General features: G+C 34.3%; 1 non-coding gene across 1 annotated transcript; it reads left to right on the top strand.

The window, feature by feature from the left end:
* The first annotated feature begins 5,713 nt into the window (after positions 1–5,713).
* On the top strand, positions 5,714–5,820 carry LOC125121813 (U6 spliceosomal RNA). Its single transcript, XR_007133664.1, has one exon. It is a non-coding gene; the product is annotated as a U6 spliceosomal RNA (small nuclear RNA).
* Positions 5,821–7,304: the final 1,484 nt, after the last annotated feature.

The following is a 7,304-nucleotide window of genomic DNA, read 5'->3' as shown; positions in this document are numbered from 1 at the left end:
AGGATAATCCAACTTGATGCGTTCTCAGGATTCCTAATATTCTGTGCTTATTTTCAAATATTTCTGTATTAACATTATACATAATGTGAATATTCAAAATCAAATATAAAATATTTGCCAGAAAATTAATTCAAAGATATGGAAAAAAGTAAATGCTGTAGCACACTTTTAATTCATGTTCAAAAAAACTGATGATACAAACACTGAAATTTGAGATATAATTACATATATGTGAGTGAATTTATATAGTCTTATTGAATCTCAATCACATGTAATCATTATAAATATGAACTAAATCAAAAGGCACCTGAAGAATTTATGATGTTAGTTATCTGGTCAATTCAAATATCATTTGGCATAAGAACTTATTGTAGAAACATGTAAAATCATTTTAATTGAAAGGCTGGTAGTCTCTAGATAAACTAAATTTAACTTCACTGCTCATAACTGTTTTGATCTGTCTTAGTAAATTTTTGCTTTCGCTGTATATTATAAATAGTAAATTCAGTTCCTTGGAAGCAACTTACTTGTCGAGATTGATTTATGTCTAAACACTTACTTTTTCTCACTTCTATACATCCTTTAAAAAACCCCAATAAGAACATTTTCATGTTAAGGAAATCTGTAGTAAAAGTATTTCTAACCTAAACCAATGAATAGTAGTTGTTTTCTTCACCAATAAAATTGATAGCTATGATACAAGCTATATTTTTTTCTTCTATATTCTCTTGGTAGGTATTTTTGCAACAAGTTAACAGTTGCTTCACTGATTGCTTCTCTCTGGGAAACACACTTAAGTGGGAAGTGCACTATCTAGGCAGTTTCTGTGAGTAAAAACGATGCTGTCACTGGGGGAAAGAAGTGTGCAAGATGTATCACCTCCACGCTTTTGCAAAGTTTCACTGTGAGCAGAGGATCAGGGATTCTTGTTTGCATGATGCTTTCCCTCTTTTTATAACAAAATTATCCCCTCACTATGACCATATGGACTACAAAAAATGGGTCCTATGTTAACAGGTTATTTCACATGTAATGGCAATTAAAGAGGCATTTTCTAGATAAGAAGTTATTATTAGACTATGACTGTATTGAATGAGTTATTTTCAGTAAATCATTGTATCTATCAAGACAGACTCTAACTCAGACTACGGTTTTAAAAAATTATAAAACCTTAGTGGCTTAAAAAAAAATGATTCTTTCTTCTAAACCTACATTTTATAGAAGGTAGTTGGGACTATGATTTTGTGTATATTTGCTCCAGAACTCAAGTGATCAGGGCAGACACTATATTGAATCAATGCCTGTTGTCAAGGTCTGATAAAGAAAGAGTGATGGGTTGTCCACTGGTTCTTTAAATTTTCACCTGAACCTGACAATGTCACTTCTCACATTTTATGTGCCTTCAGTGGAGCAGGACAGTGAAATCATATTAGGTTCCTAGAAGGAGAGCCAGCAGTATTAAAGAAGGCTAGCCCTAATGACTACCACAGGCTATCTACCTGTCCAAATATTGGGTCTTCTCCTTAACACATGCAGACAAACTCACTCTTTCCCCTAGGGGACAATGTAAAAGTCTCATCCAGTTATTATGTTCCAGCCTAAATTCCCAAAACTCTGAGTTATATCTGATTTTGTTTTATCATGTCCAAATATGATTCCTCTTGGTCTAGGGACCTATGTATTATAAAGACATGTTTTCTCAAAACTCAAAACAATATGCAATGGTAGAATAGGTACAGAGCCCATAATATGCTCTTGGGTTTGGAAAGAATGGCTAACTGCCCAGAGCAGTGACTGACACATAGCAGTTCTGAACTCTCCCAGGACAGCATGGCAAGAGACTTTATCCTAGGCATGGGAAATGCTCCAAGGGTTAAGTCTTAATTCTGCTCCTTGGGAAGGAATAGCCAATCAGTTTTTCTCTGTAAATGTTGACATCACATTCTAGCAGTTTCTTTTTATCATTTATTCTCCCTGACCAAGTCTAAATTAGATTGGAGAATATAGCCTCAATGGAGCTAAGCGGCTTTCTTAGCCCATTTCCTGCCTCTAGAGACTTGGAGACCAAAGGGACACCTTTTTTTTTTTTTTTTTTTTTGACTGTACATGCAGTGTGTGGAAGTTCCCGGGCCTTAAATTGAGCCTGAAACACAGCAGTGACAATGCGGATCCTTAAAGTTCTGAGCCACCAGGGAACTCTAAACACTTCTTTAAATCATAAACAGTTACTGTTTATGTTGGTTTGAGAGTTGTGGTTGTGAATATTTTGGCATTACGACTTTCTCAGAAATGAATTGGCCTCTGCTCTATTTGATTCTAGTTAGATCCACATGCCAAAGCTACATCCACAGTACTTTCTTAAATCTAATTTCTGACTATGCTGTGTATCTGTATTTTTTTCATTTCTAGTCTGACCATGATGGATGTTTATGATAGAATTCTAAAAAGATTTCTTTGAGAGAATGATTAAAATTGAATGCATATTAAAGTAGCTGCATTGGGTGACATCAAATCATTTTTTATAAATGGTCAGTTAAAAAGGTGACTTTGTCTATTACCGGAAATGAATATGATGGTCTGAAGATTACTGAAAATTTCCAAATGTAGCCAAGGAGATGTAAATTTTCACAAAGCAGTAAGGCTGGATTGTTCATCTTGTTTGTGTTTTTAATAATAATGTCATCGTTGCTGTTTCAGATTGTATAAGAAAATAACTTTCTAGGAAAGGATTTTTATCAGTTGGCTATTTGATCTTAAACTAGAGATTTACAATTTTGGATGTCAATATTTTATATTTAATATTACTGCTGTCAATTATAATAAGAATGGGAAAGTTAGAGGATTTTTGACCATGTTTTTCACATAAGAACTATAATTATAAATCAAGCCAGCTGTCTATATTTGTGGACTATAACACAAATACACAGTAATAAACATGGTGACAATATTGATCATAAAAACATTTATTTAAGTACGTTTTCAAAATTTGCTTAATTTCACTATGTTGTTTTAGGCTTGATTTTTTTTTCTTGTCTTTTTGCCTTTTCTAGGGCCGCTCCTATAGCATATGGAGGTTCCCAGGCTAGGGGTTTAATCAGAGCTGCAGCCGCCAGCCTACACCAGAGCCACAGCAACACAGGATCCGAGCCACATCTGCAACCTACACCACAGCTCACAGCAACGCTGGATCCTTAACCCACTAAGCGAAGCCAGGGATTGAACCTGCAACCCCATGGTTCCTAGTCAGATTTGTTAACCACTGAGCCATGACAGGAACTCCTTGATCATTTTTTGAGTTTAAGCTTGATTAATATTACTTGGCTCACTAAAACCCTATTCCTAGATGCTTTCCAAAGAGGAAATATGCCATGTACTTATTTAAAAGATTTTAAATAGATTTCTCTACTTTGAAAAGCAATGTAAAGAGAATTTTTTAAATGTTAATAAAGCATCCAAAAAATGTCAACTGAATTATAATAGTTATAATAATAGTACCGTAATTATCAGATGAGTAGAGAAGTTCAGCAAAAAAATTTTGATTAAATAACTTATTTCTGTATTGACTATTAGAATTTACTTGTGAAATTATGTGGTACTAGATTTTTGTTGTTGTTGTTCTTGGAACTAAACTAAGAATTACATATAGGTAATAGAAATAGCACTATTGCAATTATTCATTTTTTCTTCACTTGCTTTTTATGGTTTGCACTATTCAAGGATATATTTCTTTATTTTCAAACTGTTTATTTTATTACCATATATTTTCATAATATTTCTTAGTGTCAAGACCAGTATAATATTCACTAAGTATAATACTCTTTTCATTCTTTTTTGTAGCTGAGTAGTATCCCATTGTATATCTATTTCTAATTATATTCTATCTATACATCACATCTTCTTTATTTATCTGTTGATGGACACAGGGTGTTTCCACATTTTGGCTATTGGAAGTAATAAATGCTGCTATGAAATTGGAGTGCATCCAAGTCAGACAGAGAAAGACAAATACTGCATGTTTTCACTTATATGGGGAATATAAAAAGTAAAACAAATGAATGAATGTAACAAAACAGAAACAGACTCACAGATACAGAGAACAAACTAGAACAAATCAATGGGGAGAGAGGGAGGAAGTTGGGCAAGATATGAAAATGGCCTTAATAGGTACAAACTACTAGGTATAAGATAAATAAGCTGCAAGGATGTAATGTATGGCACAGGGAATAGAGCCAATATTTTATAAAAGTTTCAAATGGAATATAATTTATAAAAATATCAAATCACTATATTGTACATCTGAAACAATATAACGTTGTAAATCAACAACACTTCAATAAAAATATATTTTGAAAAGATCAAAATATATTTACTTCAGAAGCCAAAAATAAATTCATTAATTAATGGATATTAAAAGCATTTATTAAATTGTGAATCCCATGCAAAGTATAGTTATCTGGTCATCTGGTATCATACATCTGATTGTAAACTAAGTTATTTTTTGTAAGCCAGTGTTATCAACCTTGGCACTACTGACATTTGGAACTGGATATTTTTCCACTGTGGAAACTGTCCTGGACATTACTGTCAAATGCTTAGCAATACCTCTGCCACTACCCCAGGTGCTGTAGCACCCTCTTTTCCCCAGATATGAAAACCAGAATGTCTCCAAATACAGCAAATGTCCTCTCCAGGACAAAATTACTCCTGATTAAGAACCATTGCTCCAGGCTGAAGAATGAGATGTAACATCTCCTTCATGGTTTTTAAGTCTATGAGTGATGTAGTCTGTGCATTATTTCTCAATTAGATAAGAGATTGTATCATTATTCCACTTAACTCAAACTCTTAAATAAATAAAAAGTATAACATAAGGTGAATTTATTTTTCTAACACTGTTTACGAAGAGATTTCTTTTCTTTCTTTCTTTTTTTTTTTTTTCGGTCTTTTTGTCTTTTAGGGCCATGGCATATGGAGATTCCCAGGCTAGAGGTTCAGTCAGAACTGTAGCTGCTGGCCTACACCACAGCTTACAGCAACGCTGGATCCTTAACCCACTGAGCGAGGCCTGGGATCAAACCCACATTCTCATGGATGCTAGTTGGGTTCACTAACTGCTGAGCCACGATGGGAACTCCTATTTTCTAAATGTAAGCAGCTTTGAACATGAAATTTTATAAGAGAATTACATATGTCATACTAGGGATAAAATGGTTACTTTTTTTAAAGAAAGTCTTGGGGTTAAATATATGAAGAAGAATTAACAGTGTTTTTCTTTGTCCTTAGAACCTTAAGCATGAATGTGTGTATAACATTTTAATAGACTATTTTCAAGAATAAGATGGGATGTTTAATGGAAGATAAACTGAGGAGTGTAATTAAGAAATAAATACAGGAGTTCCTGTTGTGGTGCAGCAGAAACGAATCCGACTAGGAACCATGAGGTTTCGGGTTCAATCCCTGGCCTCGCTCAGTGGTTTTAGGATCTGGCATTTCCGTGAGCAGTGGTGTAGGTTGCAGATGAGGCTTGAATCCTGTGTTGCTGTGGTTGTGGTGTAGGCCGGTAGCTACAGCTCTGATTGGATCCCTAGCCTGGGAACCTCCATATGCCATGGGTGTGGCCCTAAGAAGACAAAAAGACAAAAAAAAAAAAAAAGAAAGAAATACTGGACACTTGAAATAATATAGAAAAGTAAATTCTAAATTTATGCAACTAGTGCTCACTTTGGCAGCACATATACTATAATTGGAACGATACAGAGAAGATTAGCATGGCCCCTGCGCAAGGATGACATGCAAATTCGTGAGGCGTTCCATATTTTTACACTCATGTTGCAACAGAACAAAGGGTGGGGAAAAAATGTAATTATAATGTATACATGTAAGGATAATTTGATCCCTTTGCTGTACAGTGGGAAAATAAAAATAAAATAAATTTATGCAACTAAAATAAAGACATCAGTTTCCCAAGTGGGTTCATTCACATGCAAATTGATACAGACATATTAGAGAGAGATGGAATTAAGATTCAAACAAACAACACATAATATAAAATACTGGACACCACTTATTCATAGTCCATGATAGAAACAGTTAAGAGGTTTAGAAATGTATAGTTTTAGATTCTCTCTAGTTGCTTTATTTACCAATATAAGTTAGATACATGAATTATTTATATTGAAAAGTTAAATGTATATGTGTGTGCATTAAAAAAGAAGGAAATAATATTATTCAAAAATCAAATTTATGTATTCATGTATGTATTTCAGAAAGCAAGTGAGAATGAATTAACATAAAATGTACATGAAGAAACTGGAGACAAATATATGTTGAATAGCAGGTTTTAGAGATAAATTACTTTCTGGATAATAGTTTCTATTTCTTATTCAAAGGAATGATATGTCTTGTTTTGGACAGATTCATAACATAGAGTATTAAAATTTGGTAAAATGCAAGATTTTAATACTTTAGACTCAAAATAATAAGGTAAACTCTGTTCTAGAGCCTTTTCCCAAATAAAAGTAACAAGATCTGGATTTATTGTAACATGTGAAACAATTGAAAATAAAAGACTAATTATAAAACAAAGGTTTTTTTGAGATCAAACATCAGGCAACATAGGACAGTGATACCGAAAGGGAGGAAAATTAAAAAAACTGAGGTGAACCCTATGATCACCCCAATTTAATGACTGGAGTGTCTCATACATTGTTAGCTGAGACTGATAAAACTCTCTGTGAGTGGATACCACCTGATGCCATAGAAAGAGTCACCCACAAGGATCACAGGACTCACAAGAGCCAGGAATATATTCTGCCTTCAGTAGTCAGAGTGGAAAACTTGTAATTCATGGGACATGGGTAGGGTATCCAAAAAGGTATTATCTTACTATCACTATGTAGCCCTTCTTTGGCCCCATCTAAAAATCCTAGAAGTGGAAGTTCCTGCAGTGGTACAGCAGGTTAAGGATCTGGCATTTTCTCTGTGGTGGCACAGATTCGATCTCCAGCCCAGTGCAGTGGGTTAAGGATCTGGTATTGCTGCAGCTATGGCTTGGATTCCATCCTTGTCCAGAGACCTTTCATATGCTTCCAGTGTGGCCAAAAACTAAATTAATTAAACATTTTATAAAATAACAACCAAAAAACTTGAAGCCAGCACTAATTGGCTCTAAACATGCCCTCCAGAGCCTGATCCTTTATGCTGAAAACAAACCCAAACTAGGACATAGGGTGCATCACCTAAGGTTTTCTGAGAGATACAATAAACTGCATTTCTACCTATGACACTCTATGTTCTGCCAACAC

This window comes from Phacochoerus africanus, chromosome 2 (genome assembly GCF_016906955.1).
Source record: "Phacochoerus africanus isolate WHEZ1 chromosome 2, ROS_Pafr_v1, whole genome shotgun sequence".
NCBI lineage: Eukaryota > Metazoa > Chordata > Mammalia > Artiodactyla > Suidae > Phacochoerus > Phacochoerus africanus.
The sequence above is the reverse complement of the archived record's forward strand: the minus strand, read 5'-3'. Positions and strand labels throughout refer to the sequence as shown.